This window comes from Oryctolagus cuniculus, chromosome 13, assembly GCF_051225735.1.
Source record: "Oryctolagus cuniculus isolate XC-2025 breed Fujian yellow rabbit chromosome 13, ASM5122573v1, whole genome shotgun sequence".
Taxonomy (NCBI): domain Eukaryota; kingdom Metazoa; phylum Chordata; class Mammalia; order Lagomorpha; family Leporidae; genus Oryctolagus; species Oryctolagus cuniculus.
The window spans coordinates 97,268,254-97,295,851 of NC_142879.1; the positions used below are offsets into that span (position 1 = coordinate 97,268,254).

The 27,598-nt window shown below is 43.7% G+C and overlaps 1 long non-coding RNA gene and 1 other non-coding gene across 3 annotated transcripts in view; one reads left to right on the plus strand and one right to left on the minus strand.

The window, feature by feature from the left end:
* Positions 1 to 4,112: 4,112 nt before the first annotated feature.
* LOC149122770 (uncharacterized) overlaps positions 4,113 to 27,598 on the minus strand; it is a 43,106-nt gene continuing 19,620 nt past the window's right edge. Inside the window, exons 3-5 of one of the 2 annotated variants that reach the window (XR_016219850.1) lie at positions 25,073 to 25,235; positions 24,142 to 24,273; positions 4,138 to 4,352 (exon numbers count right to left, since the gene is read on the minus strand). This is a non-coding gene — a long non-coding RNA (uncharacterized LOC149122770). Of the gene's footprint in view, positions 4,353 to 24,141; positions 24,274 to 25,072; positions 25,236 to 27,598 lie in introns of both variants that reach the window. The other variant, XR_016219851.1, reaches the window with a different exon arrangement.
* On the plus strand, positions 18,595 to 18,686 carry LOC127487301 (small nucleolar RNA U83B). Its single transcript, XR_007914038.1, has one exon. It is a non-coding gene; the product is annotated as a small nucleolar RNA U83B (small nucleolar RNA).

Below are 27,598 nucleotides of genomic sequence, written 5' to 3' on the forward strand. Positions count from 1 at the left end.
GATAAGCATCAATCGTCTTCCCTGTTCTGCTTGTCATTTGCCTGGCTGAGTGTGGCTGTGGCTTCCTGGGGGCAGGTGTGTGTCGAAGACCCCTGAAGGGAAGCTTCTCCACGGACACGTTGCTGTTCTTCTGGGGAAGCCAAGCTGTTGAGAACTTTTTTTTTTTTTTTTTTTTGAAGCGAATTGGAAAACCCCAGAAGGCAAATGGCCAGCTCTGGACCACGCTGTGGAAGGAGCCAGTTACTGAGACACTTCCCCATCCGACCCCAAGAGTGCGCACCTGTGACACAATGGCAATAAGCCTTGGCTACGGTGAAGGACACTCTTGGGGGCATTCTGCAAAACTCTCAACTGCAGAACGCTTACTGGGAAAAAGCCTTGTTCCTCGATCTCTTGATTTTGTGGGGTTAATTGCCTCTGTTTTATTTTCTTGTTGCTGTAATTCTGATCCATGAAAAGTACATCTTGCCGTGGACTGTGTGCCAGGGAAATGTGACCAAACTTTGTGCCTAAAAGGAGCCTTTGTGTGGGGATTAGCCATAGGTAACCATCTGGTCTGAGCAGGTATTAGGAGTGCTGCAGCTTGGCCATAGGTCACTTCCCTAGCTCACCACAGGAACTGCGTTCTGGCTGACTCATGGCGCATGAATCACATGTGGCCGTGTAAGATCTCGATGTTTCCCTGTGTGAATCTTACTTACAAAGATATAGCTGACTCTTTGAGGGCGGGGACTGTCTTTCATTGTTTTGCCATTCCTCGCAGGAGTCAGTGTTGCCCTGAGCATTCGTAACAACCACAGGACTTGGCTGAGTGAAAGCTGGCTTGAGTAGGTTACTGGTGCAACTGAGGCTGTAACGCTGGGAATCTTTGGCTTCTGTGCTATAAGGCAGTCCTACTGAACGAGCATACAGCCAGCACCCCCGAAATGTGTCCGCACTCCAAACTGTGTGGCCTGGAGCTTCATGGCAGCAAGGTCCTACTCCGGGTCAGGTGCCTTGGACCTGGAACGCTTGGATTCTGATCTCTTGGAGTTAAGAGAGAATCAAGGGCCTCAGATGGAGAGTGCAGGCCCAGATCCTGTGAGGCAGATTTTCCTCAAATGAGCCTGCACCCAGAAAAGCAACTGCTTAGCCAGCACACTTCACGTTAAGTGAGAAATGCAGCTGAGGAGCCTGTGGAACAAGCCTTAGTGCACCTCTGCAGACAAGCTCTGTCTATCAGTGTTGCTTCTGACTCAACCTGTGGCCTGACCTACAGCCTCCTGGCATAAATCAGTGGTGCCTTAACTACTTGTGGTGGGGGGTGGGGGTGGGGAATGCATAGGTCGAGTCTACACAATTTTTTTTTTTTATTTATTTGACAGATGGAGTTAGACAGTGAGAGAGAGAGACAGAGAGAAAGGTCTTCCTTCCATTGGTTCACTCCCCAAATGGTCGCTACGGCTGGAGCTGCACTGATCCGAAGCCAGGAGCCAGGTGCTTCCTCCTGGTCTCCCACGGGGTGCAGGGCCCAAGCACTTGGGCCATCCTCCACTGCCTTCCCGGGCCACAGCAGAGAGCTTGAAGCAGAGCAAACTCAAGAGGAAGCTTTTTATTGTAACGTTGAAGTGCTTTAAGCCTTAGAAAGCCAGTGCCGTGGCTCACTTGGCTAATCCTCCACCTGTGGCGCAGGCATCCTGGGTTCTAGTCCTGGTTGGGGCGCCGGATTCTGTCCCGGTTGCTCCTCTTCCAGTCCAGCTCTCTGCTGTGGCCCGGGAGGGAAGTGGAAGATGACCCAAGTGCTTGGGCCCCTGCACCCGCATGGGAGACTGGGAGGAAGAACCCGGCTCCCGGCTTCGGATTGGTGTAGTTCTGGCCATAGCGGCCATTTGGGGAGTGAACCAACAGAAGCAAGACCTTTCTCTCTCTCTCTCTCTCTCTCTCTTACTGTCTGTAACTCTACCTGTCAAATAAAAAAATAAAATCTTTAAAAAAAAGAAAGAAAGCATTCCCTACCTCTCCCACTCTCTCCTGCTCTCGTTTCTCTCACCAAGCCAGACCACAGGAAATAGAAATATATTCTAATCTTTCCCCACATTTCTGTCTTGGAGGTGTCCACAAAAATATTCTCTGATAACAAATCACAAGATCTTCACTTCAGAAGGGATCCTGTGCCATACTTGGGAGAAATGAATACAGCAAAACCCAAAAGAATCTGAACAGTCAGGCCTCACTGGGTTCCGGTCTTCTAGCATTAGATCATTCCCTTTTCATCCATTCACATTTCTACATGGTTGTCCATGCTTCCGTCCTGCATATGCGATGACATCTCCATAAAAGCCCAAAAGAACAGGATTCAGAGGGCTTCTGGAGAGCGGAACCCATGGAAACTCATAGGAGGGTAAATAAGACCTCATCCCTACGCCAGGAGGAACAAATCCTTGGCCATGGAAGCTCCTTAGCTCAAGACCCTTGCAGACTTCATCCTGTGCATCTCTTCATCTGGCTAGTTATCTGTATCCTTAAAATAACCTTTATGGGGGCCAGTGCTGTGGCATAGTGGGTAAAGCCACAGCCTGCAGTGCCGGCATCCCAAATGGGCACCGATTCAAGTCCCGGCTGCTCCACTTCTGATCCAGCTCTCTGCTATGGCCTGGGAAAGCAGCAGAAGACGGCCCAAGTCCTTGGGCTCTTGCACCCACATGGGAGACCCAGAAGAAGCTTCTGGCTTCAGGTTTTGGATCAGCACAGCTCTGGCCATTGTGGCCATCTGAGGAGTAAACCAGTGAATGGAAGACCCCTCTCACTCTCTGCCTCTCCCTCTCTGTAACTCTGCCTTTTAAATAGATAAATAAATAAATCTTTTTTAAAAAGATAAGTTTATTAAAATATTTACTTGAAAAGTAGAAATACAGAGAAGGAGAGAGAGATAATCAGTTTCCAGATGATTCCATCCACTGGTTTACTCTCCAAATGGCCACAATGGCCAGGGCTGGGCCAGGCTGAAGCCAGGAGCCAGGATCTTCTTTTAGGTCTCCCACGTGGGAACAGAGGCCCAAGCACTTGGGCCATCTTCTGCTGCTTTCCCAGTGCATTAGCAGGGACCTAGCTCAGAAGTAGAGCAGCTGGGACTCAAACCGGCACCCATAGCGGATGCCAGCGCTGCAAGTGGAGGCTTAACCTTCTACACCACAGTACTGGCACCCAATCATCATCATCATCATCATCATCATCATCATCATCGTAAAACAGGTAACTTTTGCTATATGCCAGCTCCTATTTTTGTTTCTCACAATAGCTCAGTGAGGTGGGTGTGATTTTACAGATAAGAATGCTGGTTTTGGAAAGGTTAAGTGGTCTGCTGTCACACAGCTTGGGAGTGGCATATCTGGAGGTTGAATCCAAGGCCAATGAACCCCAAGCCACCTTTGCTATTGCAGTGCCTTCCAAGAGTGATTTTGTTCTTGATCTCTTTAGAGTTGTTGCCCTTTATTGGTGTTCAAATAGAGGTGGTTGATGGATTGCACTTGAGTCCATCTGGCATAAATAATCCCATTGCAAAGGCATTTCACTAAAACATTGTATGTATGTATACACATAGTTCCTTTTGTGAGAATGCTCTGTTCCTATCATTAGGCAGTAGAATCATTGGCACCTGTGCTCATGTCAGCAACTGTTGATAAAGGCTGGTTTCCATGTGTTAATTACAACACCAATTATATTAACCCACTATTGAACAATTCTCTTCATTTTAAGTTCTCTAAAGGACTTTTAGGTTTAGAGGAACCTTGAAACCTCTTAGCGAAGGCTTGTGATAATAAAAGATTTGAAATCCATGTACTTGACATTTGTATGGTCAATTTCCAAATGACTCTAAATATCTATAGGCAGAATTTCTTAAGATTAGCATTCTGGTTACTCCAGAAGAGAGTCAAGATAATCAAAGACAAGCTTCACGTTGCAACAGACATATGAATCCATGGTACGTATGAAGGCTGTTTAAGCAGCTACTTTCACTGTCTACCCTTCAGGATCAAAACCACAGAAAAAAGTTGATTCTGCTGATGTCATGTTATTGTCACAGGTTTAATAATTGATTATGAAGGTCAGCAGGAGATAAGCACAATATTCTTTTTTAAAAAATATTTATTTATTTATTTGAAAGTCAAAGTTACACAGAGAGAAGGAGAGGCAGAGAGAGAGACAGAGAGAGAGGTCTTCCATCTGTTGGTTCACTCGCCAATTGGCTGCAACAGCCAGAGCTGCGCTGATCTGAAGCCAGGAGCCAGGAGCTTTTGCTGGGTCTCCCACGAGGTGCAGGGGCCCAAGGCCTTGGGCCATCTTCCACTGCTTTCACAGGCCAAAGCAGAGAGCTGGAATGGAAGTGGAGCAGCCAGGACTTGAACCGGTGCCATATGGGATGCCGGCACTTCCGGCGGTGGCTTTACCTGCTATACCACAGTGCTGGCCCCAAGAAAGCACAATGTTCTAAAGATTTGCATTTCCACAGAGAAAACACTTAATAACAGCCCTGTCACCAACTTTTCCATATACAGTCATGTTGTGCTAAGCGCTGGCATCACTATTTATTTTAAATTAAAATCTATTCACCTACCAAGAGATATCAGTCTGGGTGGTTGAAGTTATGCTGTGGTAACAAACAGTCCCCAGATCTCGTCACCACATTAGTTCTCTCTGATGCTGCAAACCCACCACGGTGGACTGAGCTGTGTGTCCTCTGAGCACATCCTCTTTTATATGTTTATATTTATTTGTATAATTTAAATATTAATTCATTTTATATTTTAAATATTTATTTATATTATTTGAAAGGCAGGGTTTTGGAGAGAAGGAGAACCAGAGAAAGAGAGAGAAAGAGAGAGAGAGCGTCCATCCGCTGGTTCACTCCCCAAATGGCCACCATGGCCAGGAGCCAGAGCTTCGGGAGCTTCACCCAGGTCTCCCATGTGGGTGCAGGGACGCAGGGACTTAGGCCCTCCTCCACTGCTTCCCCAGGTGCATTAGCAGGGAGCTGAATTACAAGTGGAGCAGCCAGGACATGAGCCGGCACCCATGTGGGATGCCGGCATCATAGGTGGTGGCTTAACCTGTTACGCCTCAATGTCGGCCCTTGTGCGGCAGCTTCTGATTCATCTGCTGAAGCTTTGACTCCCGTTATTATGGAACTTGGAGCTGGAACCTTTGGGAGGTGGTTAGGTTTAGGTCATGAGGGTGGGGCCTCACGATGGGATTAGTGACCTTGTAAGAAGAGACACCAGGGAACTTGCTTTCTTCTCCCTCTTCCCTTGCATATGTACCAAGGATTTGCCACGTGAGCACAAAGAGAAGGCAACCACCAGAAAGAAAGCCCTCTCTAGAACCCAACTATGTTGGCACCCTGATCTCAAACTTGCAGCCAGGGGAACAAAGTCTGTGGATTCAGCCACCCAGTCTATGGAATTGGTGACAGCCCAAGCTGATTAAGACACTAGATCAGCAGGGGGCTCTGTTCACCAAGGTCACTGAAGGAACCTGACTGCTGGCGCAAAGGTTAACCATTGCTGTGCCAAGGAAAAAGGAAAGAGTTTGAACAACTGTCTCAGTTTGCAAATTTATTGTCCAGGAATAGTCACAGGGGACAGGATGTATAAGGAAAGGGGAAAGTACCAGTTATTTACAAGCAGTACTAATGTCTACCATAAAGATATCTAAATCAGATATTCTATAAATGTATGTTAACGAGTAATCGAAGTATTGTACAACATATAAGATAATGTCAAAATGACAGCTTTAACAGGAAAATTTTAAACCATTACTCATATTAAGGGACAGACAACAAACTCTCCTGTTGAAGGGTCTATATAAAAGATTTAGTTAGTAGGTTAGTTAGTTAGTTAGTTGAAAGGCAGGATGACCCAGAGAGGGAGACACAGAGAGAGAAAGATCAGGCTTCTGCTGCTTAGCTCCCCAGATGACTGCAATACCAGGGCTGGGCCAAGCCAAAGTCAGGAGCCCAGAACTCCACCCAGAACTCCCACAGAGGTATCAGGATCCGTGGGCCATCCTCCTCTACTTTCTTAAGAGCATTAGCAGGGAGTTGGATTGGAAGCAGAGCACCTAGAACTAGAACAAACTATCCTATATGGGATGTCAGTGTTGCAGACAGTGGCTCCACCTGCTGCACCACACCACCAGCCCCTCAAAAAAAAAAAAAAAAAAAAAAAACCAGAAAACGAAAAACAAATGAAAAAAGAACCCCACAGTTGCTCTATGAATTTTGCTTTTAACCAGTCTGCTTTACTTTGATTGGACCACTTCTACGTCTTAATAGCCATTGCTTTGATTGTGCTTTGTCCTCAGGATCTCAGGATCATAATGCTAAAGCCGTGTTTCATCTCCTACAATTCCTGGAAGAAATACTTCAAGATCTTGATCCTACTCATTTAAAATTTCCATTAGAAGCTCTGCTTTTTTTCTGCAACTGACATAAGCACAGCACCCATTGAGCAGAAAGTTTTCTACACTTTAGTTTTTTCACTCAGACTTGTGCGAGCTGAATCAATTGAGATATCTATAATGTTGGCTATCATTTCTGCTAGGTCTTTTTAAATTAGGGCATGAACAAGATGAATATTTTCCTTGCAAATTGGTGTTGGTGGTCTTTCACTGTGGTCTTCACTTTCAAAATCATCCTGTCTCATCTGAAAATGTGTTATCCATTCGTAAACTTTTGAGTTAATTAAGTTATTGTCATCATAAATTTTTCATAAGGTATCAGTTATTTCACCAGTCTTTTACCCAACCTTTACCATAGATCTGGTATTTGTTCTTGCTTTAATTTCAGCAAAATTCCTATTGTTCAGCTGAGGGCTGTTTTCAAACTTCTTAGTGCCTAAAACTAGATCCTGCTCAGAACATTATACCAAGTTAGTATAAGTTTATTTTGGAAAAAAAATTAAATCCGTGCATAAGTTTTTTTTTCCTAATATGCATTTTCTATGAATGCTTATTATGAAAAATATGCACAGGATTTTTATGAAGACCCCATGTAGTTGAAGAGATGACAATTGAGACTTTTTCCAGGAAAGATGACAATCACAGAATCAAGAAAACCAACAATTATCAAGAAGACAAATAATAAGCCATAGTCAGGCCTGTCAAAAAAAATGAAGACAAGAGAAATTCATTAGAAAAAGAAAAAGCCAAATTATCTTACAAAGATCAACAGTTGGCCTGCCAGCTGACTCTTCGAAAAGGACAGAATACAGTGGAATGTTTCTTCAGTATTATGGGGGGTTGGGAGGATGGACCCAAAGTTACTAAGCTAGATTTAAATATCCTTTAAAGACCAGGAGAAAAACACATTGTCAGAAAATGCAAACTGGAAAGTGTTACCATAAGGAGACCCTCTCTAAAAGACAGTTTAAAGAATGTAGTTGACACAGAAGCAAAGTGATCAGAGTGAGGAACAAAGTGAATAAAATAGCAATCATAATATCTTACAGTATTTTAGCACAATAACCCTCTAAGTCAAGAAGGGGCAGAGAGGGGCTGGCATCATGGCACAACACAGGTTAAGTGGCCACCTGCACCTGTATCCCTTAAGGGCACGCCACTTCAAGTTCTGGCTGTTTTGCCTCCGAACCAGTTCCCTACTAATGCTCCTGGGAAAGCAGCAGAAGATGGCCCAGGGGCTTGGGCCCCTGCCACCCATGTGGGAGATCTGGAAGAAGCTCCTGGCTCCTGGCTCCTGGCTTCGGCCTGGCCCAGCCCTGGCAGTTAAGGCCACTTGGGGAGTGAACCAGCAGATCTCTCTGTCTCTCTGTCTCTCTCTCTCTCTCTCTGTGATTCTGCCTCTCAAATAAATAAATACATTTTTTTTAAAAAAGTAATAGAGTTAAAGTTCCTACTTTCAGAACTCGTATATAATTTTATTTTTTTAAATTATTTTTACTAATGAAGTTTAGTCTTGGATAAATTAAGTGTCCAAGTTATGATTTCTAGGGTAATGACTAAAACTATACAGAGAAAATGTGTAACTTCCAAATTGATAAAAAAAAATTAAAAGGAATGCCAAAAAAGAGAAATAGAAAACTACAAATAATGTGGCATATATAAATCAATAATTACAGTGAATGTTTAACTCGCAGGGAAGATAATTTTAGACTATTATGAACTGATAACCTCACAATATAGGATGCAGCAATCACAGTTACAAAAGAAGTTCATATCTCTTAGTAACTAATAAAGCACATGAGAAAAAATCAAGAATATAGGTTGAAAAAACTCGATGGAGATGGATAGATACTCATATATATAAATGTGTCCAAGCGCTGCAGACCATGCATTGTTTTCAAATACATGGGCAGCATTTATGAATGTAAATCATATCTTAACAAATTCTTATAGATTTCTATCACGCATATCAGATTCTTTTTTTCACATCAGATTCCTTGAACATAGAAAAGTTAACTAGAAATTTTACCAGTTAAGATACTAGAAATATCTATCTGCTTGAAATTCTAAAAAAGCATTTATAAATACAGTGTTGAGCAAAGAAGAAAGTACAGTGAAAATTAGAAGATTTTTAACTCAGAAAAATTCTTCATAAAAGACTGAAAGTTAATGAGGTAAGTATCTATCTTACAAATTGTTTAAACAGCAACATAAAAAAATAACATGAATGAGTAGAAATTAATTATGTCTTTAAAATACATAAATTAGGGCTAGAGCTGTGGCGTAGCAGGTAAAGCCGCCGCCTGCAGTGCCGGCATCCTATATGGGCAGCAGTTCAAGTCCCAGCTGCTCCACTTCCAATCTAGCTCTCTGTTATGCCCTGGGAAAGCAGTAGAAGACGGTCCAAGTCCTTGGGCCCCTGTACCTACATGGGAAGACCCAGAGGAAGCTTCTGGCTCCTGGCTTTGGACTGGCCCAGCCCTGGCTGTTACAGCCAATTGGGGAGTGAACCAGAGGATGGAAAACCTCTTTCTCTCTCTGCCTCTCCTCTTTCTGTGTAACTCTGACTTTCAAATAAATAAATAAATCTTTAAAAAATAAAATAAAATAAAATACAAAAATTAATCATGAAAAGACTAAATTGTCAAACCCAGGGCAAGACTGATAATAAAAGTGAGTATATAAATAAAAAAAGTATTAGTATTAAAGACCTCCACCAATTATGTTAACACTCTCAAATGAAATTTTTAAGTATAAATGGAGCAAAATGTATAGAAGATCTATTTCAGGAAAAACAGAACTTTAATGAAAAAATCAAAGGAAAACTAAGTAAATGGAGAGACAGCCCACATTCATGGTCAGGAATTCATGGGAATCATTAATCCTAAAATAGTATTTTCCCTCAACTTTATCGATCGATTTAATGTGATCTCAAAGTTCCAGCAAATTTTTAAAAAGATTTTTATTTACTTATTTGTTTGGAAGGCAGAGTTAGAGAGAAGGAGAGCAAGAGACAGATAAGAGAGATCTTCCTTCCTCTGGTTCACCTCTAAATGGCTGCAGTGGCCGATGCTGGACCAGGCTGAAGCCAGGAACTAGCAACTCCATCTGGGTCTCTCACAAGGGTGGCAGGAGCCCAAGTACCCAGGCCACCCTCTGCTGCTTTTCTGGGCTCCTTGTCAGGAAGCTGGATCAGAAGCAGAGCAGCCGGGACTCAGATCGGCACTCATATGGGACGCTGGCATCACAGGCAGCAGTCCAAACCAGCAGCTCCTCAGCAAATTGTTTTGTGATATTGACAATCTGAGTCTAAAATTTATATGGAGAGACAAAAGACCCAGAATAAACAAAACATTATTGAACGAGACGAATTAACGAAGGCTGACAGGACCTGACTCGAAGACTATAGCAATCAAGACAGGGTTATAGTGCCAAAAATGATATATAGATAAGTGGAACAGATTAGAAAACCCAGATATAGACCTACAGAAATATAATCTTACCTTCAGCAAAGGGGAAAAGGAAATTCAATGGAGAAAGGATAGTCTTCTCAACAAAACAGTTCTAGGACAACTGGAAATCCATGTGCAAAATAATGAATCTACATCAACCTTACATGCTTCACAAAAACCAATTGAAAATGGGTCACAGACCTAAATGTAAAACATAAAATTCCCAAAGGATAACTTAAAGAAAAATCTAGATGACCTTGGATTTGGCAATTACTTTTTATATATATAACACCAGAGTAATAATCCATAAAAGAAAGATGGATAAGTTATTAAAATTAAAAACTTGTGAACTGCAAAAGAAACTGTCAAGCAAATGGGAAGGCAAAAACACATGAAGGAAATTTTGCATAAGATATATTGGTAAAGGGTAGTTATACAAAGAGCTATTAAAACTCAACAATTAGAAGACAACTCTAAAATTGGGCAGGACACCTAAAGAGGTACCTTACCAAAGATTTACAGATGACAGGGTTTACAAAAATATGCTCAGCATCATACGTTACTAGGAAAGTACACATCAAAACAACAAAGACACCAGTATTTCTCTCTCTCTCTCTCTCTCTCTCTCTCTCTCTCTCTGGAGAAATAAGCAGAGCACAGAGAATTTTCAGGGCAATGAAAGTATAATTCTATAAAAGTAGATAAATTTCATTATACATTTGCCAAGCCCATAGAATATACAACACTAAGAATGAGTTCCATGTAAACTATGGATTTGGGTGGCAATGATGGGTCAGTATTGGCTCATCGGTTCTAATGAATGGAGCACTGCAGTGTGGGACACTGATGGTAGGGGAAACTGCATATGTGGATGAAGGGGATATATGAAAACTTATGCTTTCTGCTATGGAGCTAAAACTGCTCTACAAATGAAACCTGCATTAACAAATGAGGAGAAATAAAGATTTTTCAGATACAAAGGAAAACAATGTTAAAACAGGAAGAAGGGCATAGCTAAAGAAATTGCACACATCAAAAAGAAATTATAAATGAATTAAATTTGAAAAAGCTTCAAATTTGAGAGCTTCAGTGAAACGAACAAAATGTTTAGAAAAATATAGCTTACCTAAAATGACTCAATTTTTTAAAAAAATATTTATTTATTGGGGTTGGTGCTGTGGCGCAGTGGGTTAAAGCCCTGGCCTGAAGTGCCAGCATCCCATATGGGCTCCGGTTCTAGTCCCGGCTGCTCCTCTTCCAATCCAGCTCTCTGTTATGGCCTGGGAGAGCAGTAGAAGATGGCCCATGTCGTTGGGCCCCTACACCAGCATGGGAGACCCAGAAGAAGCTCTGGGCTCCTGGCTTCGGATAGGCGCAGCTCTGGCCATTGCGACCATCTGGGGAGTGAACCAGCAGATGGAAGACCTCTCTCTCTGTCTCTACTTTTCTCTATAACCCTGTCTTTCAAATAAATAAAAATAAATCTTAAAAAAAGGAAACAATTGCTGAAACTTTAATATGGAGCAAAGATGTAGCAAAATTTGAAAAAACAAACAAAAAAACCAGCTGTGGCCTGCAGCACTGGCATCTCATATAGGCACTAGTTGGAGTCCCAGCTGCTCCACTTCCAGTCCAGCTCCCTAGTAATGTGCCTGGGAAAGCAGCAGAGGATGGCCCAAGTACTTGGGCCCCTGCCACCCATTTGGGAGACCAGTAAGTGGCTCCTGGCTCCTGGCTTCAGCCTGGCTCAGTCCTGGCTATTGCAGCCATTTGGGGAGTGAACCAGTGGATGAAAGACTATGCTCGCTCTCTCTCTCTCCCTCTCCCTCTCTCTCTCTCTCTGTGTATCTCTTCTCTCTCTGTAACTCTGCTTTTTAAACAAACAAAAAAGTTTTTTTTTTTTATTTGATAGGCAGAGTTATAGAGAGAGAGGGAAAAATAGAGAGAGATCTTCCATCCACGGTTCACTTCTCAAACGGCTGCAATGGCAAGGGCTGGGCCGGGCCAAAGCCAGCAGCCAAGAGCTTTATCCAGGTCTCCCATGTGGGTAGCAGGGGGCCAACACTTGGGCCATCTCCTGCTGCTTTCCCAGGTACATTAGCAGAGAGCGGGATTGGAAGTGGAGCAGCCAGGACTTGAACCTGGACCCATATGGATGCCGGCACCATGAGCAGAAGCTTTACCCACTACACCACAGAGCAGGCCCCAAATGACTCAATCTTGATAAGGAATATGTGTCTAAGAATTTGTCCATTTTTCCTAGGTTATCAAATTTCTTGCCAGTAGTTGTTTACGGTCATCTCTAACAATCTTTTTTATTTGTGTGGTGTCAGTAGCAATGTCTCCATTTTCATCTCTGATTTTATATATTCAAATCCTTTTTTCATGATTAGAATAGCTAAAGGTTTGTCACTTTTTTCATCTTTTCATTTGGCTCGTCATTTCATTAGTTTCTTTTGTATTTATTTATTTATGCTCTGAGTTTTGTATTTCCTATTACCAATTTTGGATTTGATTTGTTTTTCTTTTTCTAGTTCCTTGAAGTACATTGATAAGTTGTTTATTTGAGTTCTTTCTGGTTTTTTGATGCAGGCTTTGATTGCTATATATTTCGCTCCTGAACCACTATTGCTGTATTTCACAGGCGCTGGTATGCTGTGTTTACATTTTCATTCATTTCAAGAACCTTTAAAATTTCCTTCTTAATTTCTCCTTTGATCCATTGATTGTCCAGGATTAGCATTTTTTTAAATTTCCATATATCTGTGAAGTTTCCAAAGTTTCTGTTGTTATTGATTTCTTTTTTTATTCCATTGTTGTCAGAAAAAAAAGATAGATATAATTTCTATTTTTTTAAATTTGTTGAGACTTGTTTTATGACTTACCATATAATCTATCCTGGAAAATGTTCCATGTTGCTATTTAGAAGAATGTGTATACTCAGCTGTTGAATGTAAAGCTCTGTAGATGTCTGTTAGGTCCAATCAATGTAGGGTACAATTTAATCCAGCTATTTCTTTGTCAATTTTCTGTCTCGTTGATCTGTCCATTTATGAAAGTGGGGTGCTAGAGTTCCCTATTATTATTCTGAAATTTGTCTCTACCTATAGCCTATTAATATTTGCTTCATGTATTTGAGGCTGTACTTCTGGGTGCATATTATTTACAAGTATTATTTCCTCTTGCTAGGTTGAATCTTGTATCATTATATAATGACTTTTGTGTTCTCTTATTAGTGATTTTGATTTAAAATCTATCTTATCTGATAGAAGTATGTCTGCTTATGCTTTCTTTTGGATTCCCTTTGCATCTTGTTGCATCATTTTACTTTCAGTCTATGTGTGTCCTTAGAAGTGAAGTGAGTTTCCTGTAAGCAACACATAGTTGAGTCCCATTTTAAATCAATTTGGTCATGCTATGTCTTTCTATTGGGGAATTTAGTCTGTCGATATTTAAGGTAATTAAGATAGGCAGAATCTTACCACTACTATTTTAATACTTACTTTGTATTTTTATTGTGTTTCCTTTCTTTCTCCCTCTCTCACATTTTTCATTTGTGGTTAAGTGATTTTCTCTAATGGTATACTTTGATTCCTTGCTTATTATTTTTGGCAAGTCTGCTATAGGTTTCTCTTTGTGGTTATCATGAGGCTTACAAAAATCTTTTGGCTATGACAATCTGTATTGAAATGACAACAACACTGGTTATAAAGACAGGGAAAGAGACAAACAGAAAACAGTTAAGAAATCCTAATAAAGCACTCCACATTTGTGCTCCAGTCCTCCCCCACATTTTGAATTTTTGACATTACATGTGACCTCTTTCTGTATTGCATGTCTCTTAACATTTTAATGTAGACATTATAGTTTTTAGTTTTTGTGTTTTTTTTTTTTTTTTTACTTCACAGCAAATATTTAAATGGTTTACACATCAAAATCACACTATTAGGGCATTCTGAATTTGTTTCTTTAGTTACTCTTAACAGAAGGTGAGTTTTCTACCGTCTGATATTTTGTTCTTACTTATTAGCATCAGTTTCTTTCAGTTTGAAGAACTGCCTTTAGCATTTCTTGCAAGACAGGTCTGATGGTGATAAATGTTCTCAGCTTTTGTTTGTCTGGGAACGTCTTTATCTGTCTCTCATATCTGAAGGACAGCTTTGCCAGACACAGCATTCATTCTTAAAAAAGATTTACTTATTTAATGGGCAGTGTGACAGAGAGGAAACGAAAGAGAGAGAGAGAGATCTTCTATCTCTAACACTAGACAGCACCTTATGCTATCTAGTTTGCCCCACCCCATCCACTCTTGATGTGCCTTCGAAGGGCCTGCATTAGGCTCTGACTCCTCATCTCTCCCTAAATGGATGCAATGGCCCGGGCTGGGCCAGGCCAAAGCCAGGAACCAGGAACTCCATCCTGGTCTGCCATATGGGTAACAGAGGCCCATCTTCCACTGCCTTCCTAAGCACATTAGCAGGAAGCTGGATTGGAAATGGAGCAGCTGAGCCTCCAACCAGCACTCCATTATGGGATGGGGACATTGTAAGCAGCGTCAGCCACAACATCAGCCCCCAGATGCAGTATTCTTGGCTGACAATTTTTTCCTTTTAACACCATAAAAGCTTCATCCCATTCCCTCCTAGCCTGTAAGGCTTCTGCTCAGAAATCTGTAGTCAGAGAAATTAGAACCCTTTTATGTATTATTTGCTTCTTTCTTTCTTGCAGCTTTCAGAGTATTCTCTTTATATTTAATCTAGGTTTGGGAAGTTTTATGTCATTATCTCATTGAATATGTTCTCTAACATTCTGAAGTCCCGCGTGAATCCTAGTAACTCAAACATTTGCTCTTTTCATGCTATTCCACATTTCCCATAAGTTTTCTTCATTCCTCTTGATTTTTTTTCTTTTTTCTCATCCAACACTTTTTCAAAGAGCCTGTCTTCAGGCTCCCTGACTCCTTCTTCTGTTTGATCTGTTCTGCTATTGATGCCTTCTATCACATTTTTAATTTCACTTAGTGTACTTTTCAGCTGAAGGATCTCTGCTTGATTTTTGTCTAACGATTTCCATATCTCTACCAAATCTCTGTCAGAATATTGAATCATTTATGCGTGTACTCTTGAGTTTCACTGAGTTTCTTGGCAACAGATTTTGAAATGTTCATCTGAGCATTTAGAAGGTTCAACTTCCAGGTGGTTGGCTTCTGGCACCTTATTTTGCTCTTTAGGTGAGGTCATGGTTCCCTGGAAGTTCTTGGCTCTTACTGATGTGTGACGTCATCTGCACATTGGAGGATTAGTTTTAGTAACCTGACTTCCTTTGTTAACTGTCCTAAATTCTGAGCAGCTTATCCTCCGAGCCTGTGGATACTTTTGCTATCTAACACTAGACAGCACCTTATGCTATCTAGTTTGCCCCACCCCATCCACTCTTGATGTGTTTTTGCTGATTCAGTCCTATAAAATTAGTGCCAACTCAAATTTGTCTCAAATCTGCAGTTGATGTGTGATTCAGTGTAGAATAGGGAAATGCCTTCGAAGGGCCTGCATTAGGCTCTGACTGACTCCTCATCCTTTCTCCACAAATGCCATGTTACTGGAGTACATCCTGAGCCCACAGCCCACCAAGACCAGCGCATCCTTGAGGAGGTAGGACCAAGGCTCACTCTGTCATGGTCTGTCTTCCTGCTGGTGTGGGCTCACTGCCTGATATAAACCTATCAGATGCTGATGATTCAGGATCACAGAACTCTACTGGGCACAAAACAGGTATAGAGGCTCTGTCTGCAAGCAAGGCCTGGGCACTGGTACTGTTCAGATCTGCTCAATGCTAGGTTTCATTAACCTCTCACTGAGTTCCAGAACAATCCTATGATTTCTTGCTGTCTGTGTAAGGTTGTAGGAGTGATGGAGGCAGGCCTCAGCTTCTCAGGCATGCCCTAAGTGGCCTACAACTCGGTCTCATAGTCTCTAGGCCCTGTACAATCATAGGGATATACGCAGGCCCATGAGGAGAAGTTGATGGTGAAACATGCCAAAACAAATTTGTCTCATGAGAATGTCCACAGGAACTTGCCTAGGGATAGAAACCATTAGGAGCTACCTAGCATTGCACCTATTACCAGCCCCTCGCTGATTTCCAAAATAGTCCTTGTTGTCTCCCTCAAGGTTGGATGAGGGTGATTAAGACGGCCCCCAGGCCATTCAGATTGGCCCCAGGCTGGTCATCCTGGGTCCCACAGTTCCTGAAGCCATCAAGTCTCAGGGAGGCCCACCAGCCTTACCTAAGGCCAGCAGCGTGACACAGGAGAAAATGAGCCCAGTCTACCAGAGCACAGGTCTTCCCGTAACTCCTGGCAAGCTAGAAGCTCAGTCTGTGACCACCAGCGGGCAGGAGTTTGGGGTCGGAGTGGGGTATGAGGCCCTTGGGCTTTATCAGGTGTCAGGTCTCAGCATGGTAGACCTGACCCTGAGCTCCTGGAATTTTATTTTCTGCAGGTGGTCAGTGGTCAGGCAGAGTTTGACAGTGAGAGAGAGAGAGACAGAGAGAAAGGTCTTCCTTTTTCTGTTGGTTCATCCCCCAAATGGCTGCCATGGCCGGTGTGCTGCGGCCGGTGCGCTGCACCGATCCAAAGCCAGAAGCCAGGTACTTCCTCCTGGTCTCCCATGCAGGTGCAGGGCCCAAGCACTTGGGCCATCCTCCATTGCCTTCCCGGGCCACAGCAGAGAGCTGGACTGGAAGAGGAGCAACCGGGACAGAATCCGGTGCCCTGACCAGGTCTAGAACCCAGAGTGCCGGCGCTGCAGGCAGAGGATTAGCCAAGTGAGCCACGGCGCTGGCCAGGAGCATCAGTTCTAAGTAGAGAATTATTTGGGTGGTCAGAAACCAGTCAGTTAAAAAAAAAGCTCTTTTACTTCTTCAGCAAGCCGTACTAGGGTCCGTGTGTGCCTTTACAGGATTCCTTAAAACACTAAGTATACTTAGTGCAAATGAAAGAGCTGAGTTTCTCATCTGTCCCCTTTCAGACAAAATTGTGTTTGAGTCCTACAACTAATGGGAAATAATTCAAAAGCCACATTAAAATAGCACATTATGAATCAGATAATGTCCTGTAATCTGATAACTGTATAATGCTAGTTTTGACAAAAGCAATAAGCAAGGGAAAATAATATTGTTATTAGTCCCATCACAACAGCGTGCAAAAGCTGGGACAGGTTTGATATGTACAGCTTGCACTGCACCCTGAGGGTGGAGCACAGCACCCAGTTTAGAACCATGATTCCCCTCAGAGTTTCACAGTCCTGGTATGGTGTCATGCCCTTGGGAATTCTTTAGAATATGCAGTGTTTAACTATCTCAGATTGCTAAATATAGAGATGACTGTTGAAAACTATGGATATGTTGAAATCTATCCATGTATATGTTGAAATCTAAGTTCTTTCTTTGAAATTTCCAATGAATCAATGAATTATCTTTGTTTATGTAAAGACCAAACATGTTGTATCATATTCCATTGCACCAAACTCTTAAATATCTTAATAGAAAAGTATTAAACATTATTTTTCATACACTATGGTTTGTGCACATACTCTATACTGCTTATGAAAATAATAGGAAATAAATTGAGACTTTCCTTTAAAATGGGGTCCCATGTGATTTCAGCTGCCTAAAGTTTGCCATTTTACAGGCTAGAGTAAAGCCATGTTTCCTGTAAGATTGTAGGAATTTTTAAAGTGTCAGTAATAAAAATTATCATGTATTATATCAATATTTAGTAGGCTTGTCTTATAAAATAGTAGCTTGCAGATGACTGTAATTGTTTCAAGCAGTTGTAAGTATTAGGACTACACACAGGGCCATTAAACGTATTCAGACCATGTTGAGCAGGAACTCTCTGGACTGAGGTCCCTCCTGTCATCAAGGGAAGAGGCAGCAGGTGGTGCCTGCTTTTCTGGGTCGGAAAACAAGCTCAGAATTATTTTCTGGTCAGCTGAAGGACCCTAAAATAATAGAACCACTAGTTATTTCAAAATCTGCTAGAACTTCTCTACAGTTTCCACATTTCAGTTCAACAAATCTCTCTTGAGTAACTGGCCTTTTCCATAGTCTGTACCTGGAATGGAACTTTTTTTTTTTTTAAAAAAAAAAGATTTATTTATTTATTTGCAAGGCAGAGTTACAGAGGCAGAGAAGGGGAAAGAGGTCCTCCATCCGCTGGTTCACTCCCCAAGTGATCGCAACGGCCAGAGCTGGGCTGATCCAAAGCCAGGAGCCAGGAGCTTCTTCCAGGTCTCCCACATGGGTGCAGGGGCCCAAGGGCTTGGGCCATCTTCTACTGCTTTCCCAGGCCATAGCAGAGAGCTGAATCAGAAGTGGAGCAGCCAGGACTCAAACCGGCACCTAAATGGGATGCTGGTTTTGCAGGCAGTGGCTTTACCCGCTACACCACAGCGCCAGCCCCTGGAACTTTTTTAAATGAATAAAACATACTCTCAAGGCTGGCACTGTGGCGTAGCAGGTAAAGCTGCCACCTGCAGAGCTGGCATCCCATTTGGGCACTGGTTCAAGTCCCAGCTGCTCTATTTCCAATCCAGCTTTCTCCTATCACCTGGGAAGGCAGTAGAAGATGGCCCAAGTATACCTGCTTTCAAGAAAAATTGTATGTATATGTATAGAATATCTACATATGAAGTGGATATGGATAAATGTTTAGTAAAATACTAAAAATTTCTAAATCTCACAGTGCCCAAATCACATTATGGATCCATTCCCTGTTGCTTTTCTTCTGAGAACAGTGGAGAAGAAAAAATTATTAAACCTATAAAACATTTTTTAAATTAAGTTAAAAATTCAATGGCTTTTAAAAATATATTAATAAAAAGAACCCGGGCTGAATTTCTCTTTTAGTGATCCTTTGGTCGGCTCATTAGCTCATTGGCCATCAGTATAAGTGAACCTGGAGCTTCACTCACAGGGCAAACCCCACACATAGGCGAGGATTCCAAGGGTATGGCCAGAGCTTGGAACTCCAATCTCATTGTGAGCTCTATGGCCGCCTTGCCAAATGCCAACCTGCTGGTGATGCAATCTGCTCAGGCCCCTCACCACCTGTCCATTGGTGGAGATGGTAAAAATGAGTTGAGGTCTCATAGAAATTAACCAAGCACTAGGACTGTCTTCTGCTTTCACAGGCCCATTAGCAGGGAGCTAGATAGAAAGTAGAACAGCTGGGACTCAAACCAGCACCCATAGGGGATGTCAGCACTGCAGGCAGCGGCTTTATGCAGGCCCCACAGTCACCTTTAGAAAAGACATCCTGGGAAGAGACTTAGGAAGTCTGGGCAGAGGCCGATGTGACGTCACATTCCTCCAGGAGCAGAGGTCACACACCCTGTGCATTAATAACTATGGGTCCCACCCACCAAACTCCCACTCCCCGGGGGAAGATCTATGGGTGAGAAGAAGAAAACAGTTAATGGGAAAGAGAAAACACTCAATGGGGTAAGGACACACCATTTTCCAGGTCACATAAAGTCATTATAGACAGATACATTCCTTGCATAGGCTCAAAACACAGATGAGAAAGACACCCACAGGTTTGAAAAGGAGTGAAAGCGACAAAAGGAAAACTAAAGTTTCGATGAGATTGCAGGTGATGTTAGAAACCCTCAAAGGCCAAGGAAAGTTAGCAGCACCTTGGTGGAAAGCAGCCAGGAGTTGCTCATTTAATTAGTGACAAAGCTCCCTTCAGAGCCCTTCAATTGGAAATCTCTGCAAACTCAGGTTCTACCTCTAATCCTTCAAGCTGGTATCTGGCTCTCAGTCTTCAGTCAGGGGCAGAGCTCAAGAAAGCTGCGCCTGTAGCCGGGCAAGCCAGAGAAGCTGATCAGCAAGGTCAAATCAAAGCAAGAATTGCCAGCCGGAAGTCGGCCCCAAAGCTGGCCCCCGGAGCTGCCAGCCTCCCAAGGGTGTCCACTCTCAGCTCAATGTCCCCAATGATTGCTGAGCTCTTTGAAAATCGCATTGTAAAAACAGAAGGAGAATTGCAAAACAGTAACTTAAAAATCCATGACCTTGGGAGATACTTTTTAATAGTTGAAAAACAAATGATATTTCAGGTAAATAAATTTTAGAGATAAGAATCTTAAGTAGCTATCTCTGGACATTGGTGTCATATTGAATTTCTTCTGGAAATTATGTATGAGTAAATCTGCATTTTCTTTGCGAACAAATGGTTCTTTTGAGTGACTTTATTTGGGAAGGCCTTTATTATTTTAAATTACTTATTTACTTTGTATTTATTTGAAAGACAGAAATAGAGAGAGACATCACACCTGCTGGTTCATTCCCCAAATGCTAGGAACAGCTAGGGTTGGGCCATGCTGCAGCCAGGAGCCAGGATTTCAATCCGTGTGCCCCAAGTTGGGTGGGTGGCAGGGATCCAAGTAGTTGAGCCATCACCTGCTGTCTCCCAGGGTGCACATTAGTAAGAAGCTGGAATCAGGAACAGAGCAGGAACTTGAACCCAGGCTTTCCTGTATGTGATGCCAGCATGCCAGTGGTGTTTTAACCATCAAATGCCTACTACCTTTTATTTTACTCTTATCAACCACCTGTCCTTCCAGCATCACCAGAGAAATAAGAATGAATAATTTAACGCAGAAAACGTTGTTACGGCCCTTTACAGTTCCACATAAGAAATAACACAGGAGAAAGAGAGAAATGTAGTCACCAAAGACCATTAAAACAAACAGGCCAGGAGCACACTTGAACAGACTAGCATTCTCTCACGCAGCCTCACAAGGATTCCATCAGAATGCATTAGAAGGTATTTGTTTAGGTGTCCGGAGCGGGATGGTGGCAGCAAGTGGACCTCTAGATACAGTAGAAGGTTTTGCTGAGGAGAGAAGTGGGGTGTCAGAGAAAAAGGACAGTCAAGGATGCTTTGTGGTTTTGGCCTGAGCACCTGGAAGGAAACAGGACAGGATGGGAGGGAGGGGGCGAAAAGAGGAGGGAGAAAAAAAGGGAAGCCCCACTCCCCCACCCTGCTCCTCTGGCCTCTGCTCTCAGGGCTGGGCCTCTGCTCTGTTTTTCTTGCCCAGTGCATGATATCCTGCCCAGGACTGGCATCCGGCCTGATCCCCAGCCTGCTCAGCTGGGATCCTACGATCCCCTTAATCCAGCCCGGCCCCCAGGGGTCTGGACGCGGGCTGCTTCCCCTGTTAGGAAACAGATTCTCCAGAACTGGCATTGCCGCCTCACACTGAGCAGCTCTTGTTCCCAACTTCCTGCCGTCTTTATTGCCACAAGGAATGAACCTGCACTTGCATCCTTGGCTGCCTGGGATCCTGCTATTCCTTCGTGCACAGACACTGCTCCCTGATGCTTCTCTCCGGTCTCTCACTTTTGCTCAAAGGTAGCCCTCTGGTTCTGAGCCCAGGAATCACTGAACACTGCCCACAGGACAGGAGCTTTGCACGTCCCAATGTCGTGTGTTATCTGTAAGTGTAAGGTTTGTCGCTGGGACTCTGAAGCCGAGATTGACCCACCATATGTCTGTGATGGTAGCAAGGAAGGGAGACGATATAATATGATGAGCCCTTTGGTTTACACCAGCACTTAACAAATGCTTTTCTGAGATTATGTAATCTAATGTCCATAAAGCCCTGTAAGTTTTATTCCTATTTTTTTTTTGACAGGCAGAGTTATTGAGAGAGAGAGACAGAGAGAAAGGTCTTCCTTCCATTGGTTCACCCCCGCAAAGAGCCAGGTGCTTCCTCCTGGTCTCCCATGCAGGTGCAGGGTCCAAGCACTTGGGCCATCCTCCACTGCCTTACTGGGCCACAGCAGAGAGCTGGACTGGAAGAGGAGCAACCGGGACAGAATCCGGCGCCCCAACCGGCACTAGAACCCGGGGTGCCAGCGCCGCAGGCGGAGGATTAGCCAAGTGAGCTACGGTGCCGGCCTTTATTCCTACTTAATAGATAAATAAAACCCCTTTTCCTAGCAGGCACTGTATAACGACATTACCTTCTTTTCTTTTTTTTTTTTTTTTTAAGATTTATTTATTTATTTGAAAGACAGAGTTACAGAGGCAGAAACAGAGGGAGAGCAAGAGCGAGAGAGAGAGAAGTCTTCCATCCGCTGGTTCACTCCCCAGATGGCTGCAACAGCTGGAGCTGCACAGATCTGAAGCCAGGAGCCAGGAGTTTATTCCAGGTCTCCCACGTGGGTGCAGGGGCCCAAGGACTTGGGCCATCTTCCACTGATTTCCCAGGCCACAGCAGAGAGCTGGTTGGAAAGTGAAGCAGCTGGGACTTTGCACTGGTGCCCATACGGGATGTGGCACTGCCGGCGGCAGCTTTAGCCACTACACCACAACGGCAGCCCCAACTGTAATTTTCTCAATGTTCAGATCAATCCTATAGTTAGGTCAACACTGTTGATCTCTTTTAAGCCTCACGTCAATCCTGTTACTGTCCCCCATTTCACAGATGAGGGAATTGAGAGACAAAGAGTAACTTGCTTAGGGCCCTTCTTTAGTAAGTGCCACATTCAGAGTTTGAGCCCAGAAGTTTCGACTCCAGTCACACACAGGAAATTCAATCAGCACTGGGGCCACCACTGTGGCATAGTGGGTAAGGCCGCCGCCTGCAGTGCTGGCAACCCACATGGGCGCTGGTTCAAGTCCTGACTGCTCTTACCCTGATCCAGCTCTCTGCTATGGCCTGTGAAAACAGTAGAAGATGGCCCAAGTGCTTGGGCCCCTGCACCCATGTGGGAGACTAGAAGAAGCTCCTGCCTCCTTGCTTCAGATAGGCCCAGCTCTGGCCATTGCAGCCATTGTGGAGTGAACCAGCAGATGGAAGACCTCTCTTTCCCTCTCTCTCTCTCTCTCTGCCTCTGCCTCTCTGTGATTCTGCCTTTCAAAGTAAGTAAAAAGTAAATAAATCTATTTTTAAAAAAGAAATACATTACTTAATATTCTTATGTGTATACTTCTAACCTGTACCACTCCAAAGGGATATGAGGCAAGTTGCAGAAAATACATTCTACAATAAAATAAGGGGTATATAAAATATTTACACAGATAAAATAAAGAGGACTATGAAGCCTATTAAAGAAAAAAACAAATCAATGATACTTTGAAAGCACAGTTGGGGCTGGCGCTGTGGTGCTGGCATCCCATATGGGCACCAGTTCTAGTCCCGGCTGCTCCTCTTCCAATCCAGCTCTCTGTTGTGGCCTGGGAAATCAGTGGAAGATGGCCCAAGTCCTTGGGCTCCTGCACCCGCATGGGAGACCAGGAAGAAGCACCTGGCTCCTGGCTTCAGGTCGGCGCAGCTCCAGCCGTTACGGCCACTGGGGAGTGAACCAACGGACGGAAGACCTCTCTCTCTGTCTCTCCCTCTCACTGTGTGTAACTCTACCTCTCAAGTAAATAAATAAATAAATAATCTTTAAAAAAATCATGGTAAGGAAGATTTCACTCAGAATCCTCATGTAGGTATAGAGGCCACTGCCATATGGTCTCCCAGTGGAGAAGAGATTGTCTCATCTCTGAATACAGAATTGACAGGAAGGAACCTACAGCCAAGGAACAAGGTAAGTGTCATGAATGGAAAATTCCTAAGAAGAACCATTAGTGGTGAGGGGGATTCTGGTTAGACCGACCTGACAAGACTCTTTCTGAAGACAGGCCAGCCTGATTAGATATGACCCAGGAGATGACGAGGACGAGGGCCCTGAGCAGATACCAAGGATGCTCGCATATCCAGGCTGGGGGGTGGAGGGCCGCAGATTCTGGCTAAGCTGACTTTGCAGAGCTATTTGCTAAACTGGCCAGATGGGTCTGAGATAAGATTCAAGAGACTGACTAAAGTTCGGCCAAGCGAAGACTTGTTTTCAGGCCAGAGGAAAGTTAATGCCGGAAACACACACTACGACGTTCTATTGACTTACAGTGGAGGGCCATGCAGACTGAAAGCCAGGTCAGATGAGTTTATGCAACTCAAACACACTGTAATAATTTCTGATCCATCTCTCATTACCAACTATGGCTTAAATACTAGGTAAACAGAAGAACCCATAAAAACTCCCTTTGTCCTGTTCAGCCTCCAGGTGGAAGACAAGGGCGTATGTTGAAGATGGAAAATCGACTTCCCTACAAGCTTCTAGAATCCAGGACAAGGTCACGAAACTAAGAACTTTGTCACCTGGAACTAAGCCAATGACTGAATACACTCCTTACCTTAACCATTGCTTCTTCAACAAGAGGTGGGAGATGGGGTAGCTTTTTGCACTCCCTGGAGATTTTGCAAAGTTCCAATCTTTTGAATGTGTATCAGTCGTTCTCAGTCCCAGGCACTAGAACCAACCGTAGCTGATAAAAGCAGATGAGAAATGTGTAGACTTCACCAGGCTGGGAGGCTGGTACCTAATCCTCACTGAGTGGCTTGTTCACATCATGGGGTGATGTTCACGTCTCTGAACACAGCACAAACTAGGGCACTCCCAGTCCACACATGCTCAGTCTTGTATTTCAAATTGCCAACCCCCATCTCAGATTCTGAACCCACATATCTCATTGGCCAATCCCAGTTTGTGCTCCAGCAACAAGAGAAGCCAGGGGATAAAGTTTGTGGACTTCTGACTCCAAAGGAGGAGGCGAGTCTACCCTCCCCTGAGACTCACGCAAAGAAGACACATGTCCAGCGTGGTATGAGGGAAGTCAGACATTCAACAGCTAAGAGAATGTGGTAAACAACTGGGAGGGAAGAATTGGGCCAATCAAGTCTGTAAATCAAGTACCACAGGACACCACTGCATACTCATGATTATTGCCCTGCGCGGTGTGGCACTCCTCCCACCTCTAGCACCTGTGAGTATAATAAACTCTGTCTCCTCTCGTGACTGCACCTAACAGAACACAGAATACCCTTGTCCCTGAAATGAAGTTTTCCATTTTCTTATAAAGTAGAAAAACCCAAAACTTGTAAATTAAAGAATAAAAACAGAGCATTGGGGCGGGCACTGTGGCATAGCAGGTAAAAGCCACCGCCTGCAGTGCCAGCATCCCATATGGGTGCCGGTTCGAGTTCCAGCTGCTCCACTTCTGATCCAGCTCTCTGATATGGCCTGGGAAAGCAGTAGAAGATGGCCCAAATGCTTGGGCCCTGTACCTGCATGGGAGACCGAGAGGAAGCTCCTGGCTCCTGGCTTCGGATGGGTGTAGCTCCAGTGGTTGTGGCCAACTGGGGAGTGAACCAGCAGATGGAAGACTCTCTCTCTCTCTCTGCTTCTCCTTCTCTCTCTGTGTTAACTCTTTCAAATAAATAAACAAATCTTTAAAAAAAAATAAAAACAGCATAATCAAGCAGGTAGATCAGTAGAATGCAACAGAACCCAAAAGTAAACCCATATATATATACAGTCAACTGATCTTCAACAAAACACATGGGAAATTGCATGATAAAAAGAAAGTTTTTTTTTTCAAAAATAGTGCAGGAATAATTTAATAAATATATGCAGAAAAATGAGCTTTGATTCACACCATGTGACATATGCAAAAATTCCTTCAGAACAGCTCTTATAACCAGATAAAGCATAAAACAGAAACTCTCAAAGAAAATTTCTAGGAGAAAATATTTATGACCTTAGATTGGGCAAAGATATCTTAGATATGATCCATAAAGGGAAAAAACTGATAAATAGAAATGCATCAAAATGAGTAACTTACACTTTTTGAATTACACTGCTATCTTCTTCTTCTTCTTTTTTTTTTTTTTTTTTTGAATGGCAGAGTTGGACAGTGAGAGAGAGAGAGAGAGAGAGAGACAGAGAGAAAGGTCGTCCTTTTCCGTTGGTTCACCCCCCAGTGGCTGTGGCAGCCAGCGCACTGTGCTGATCTGAAGCCAGGAGCCAGGTGCTTCTCCTGGTCTCCCATGCGGGTGCAGGGGCCCAAGGACTTGGACCATCCTTCACTGCCTTCCCAGGCCACAGCAGAGAGCTGGACTGGAAGAGGAGCAACTGGGACAGAACCGGCGCCCCAACCGGGACTAGAACCTGGTGTGCCGGCACCGCAAGCGGAGGATTACCCAAGTGAGCCGCAGCGCCGGCCGAATTACACTGTTATCTTAACAAAAAAACAAACCACAAACCACAAATCTGATAAAGGTTTTGTGTCTAGAATTTACAAGGGCCTTTTCCAAAGCAAAAAAAAGGCATATAATGAAATAGTGGATTTCAAAAATATTTTGCACCAAAACAAACTTATCATTTAATTCATTTTCCAGGAGCTTTTTGAAGTACGCTCACATAAGGACCTCTTAAAGCTCAATCATAAGAAAATTAACAATTTTATTTTTAAAACGGCAAAATAATTGAACATTCACTTCACCAAAGAAGATATAGAGTGGCTGGCATGGAAGCACAGTGGGTTAAAGCCATCCCCATATGGCTTTGAGTCCCCGCTGCTCCACTTCCCATCCAGCTCCCTGTTAATGTGCCTGGGAAGGCCGGCGCCGTGGCTCACTAGGCTAATCTTCCGCTTTGTGGTGCCGGCACACCGGGTTCTAGTCCCAGTCGGGGCGCCGGATTCTGTCCCGGTTGCCCCTCTTCCAGGCCAGCTCTCTGCTGTGGCCAGGGAGTGCAGTGGAGGATGGCCCAAGTGCTTGTGCCCTGCACCCCATGGGAGACCAGGAGAAACACCCAGCTCCTGCCATCAGATCAGCACGGTGTGCCGGCCGCAGTGCGCCAGCCGTGGCGGCCATGAACCAATGGCAAAAGGAAGACCTTTCTCTGTCTCTCTCTCTCACTGTCCACTCTGCCTGTCAAAAAAAAAAAAAAAAAGTGCCTGGGAAAGCAGTGAAGGATGGCCCAAGTGCTTGGGCCCCTGCCAACTACATGGGAAACCTGGATGGAATTCCTGGCTCCTGGTTTCAGCCTGGCCCAGTCCCAGCCATTGAGGCCATTTGGCAGAGTGAACCTTGAATGGAATCTGTTGCTCTCTCCACCCATCCCCTCCTCTCTCTGTAACTCTGCCTTTTGAAAACATAAATCAATCTTCATAAATAAATAAGAAAGATACACAGATGGCAAAAAGTCCATGAAAAGATTCAGTATCATCAGTCATTGACAAAGTACAGGTTAAAACCCCAATGTGATGCCCACTAGACTGGCTAAAATTTAACTTACTGATCCACCAAGTGTTAGAGAGGATGTGGGGCAAGTGAGATTCTCATACCCAGCTGGTAAGAATGAAAAATGGTAAAACCACACTGGAAAGCATGCTACACCAACAATAAATATATAACTGCTTTCTCAAGAACAATACACACACACACAGAGAGAGAGAGAGAGAGATGGAGGGAGGGAGGGAGGGAGGGAACCTTCCTTCTGCTGATTCTCTCCCCAAATGCCCTCATCAATCAGGGCTGGGCCAGGCCAAAACCAGGAGCCTGGAACTCCATGCAGGTCCCCTGCAGGGGTGGCAGAGACCTAACAGCTACTTGAGCCATCGTCTGCTGCCTGTCAGGACATGTAACAGCAGGAAGTTGGATTGCAAGCAGAGTGGTGAGCACTTGAACCCAGGCATTCTGGTATGAGATGCAGGTGTACCAAGCTGTGGTTTAACCTGCTGTGATACAGCACCTGCCTCTGGAATGACTTTGTTCCTGGAAACAAACCAAATGTCCAATAAGATAAAT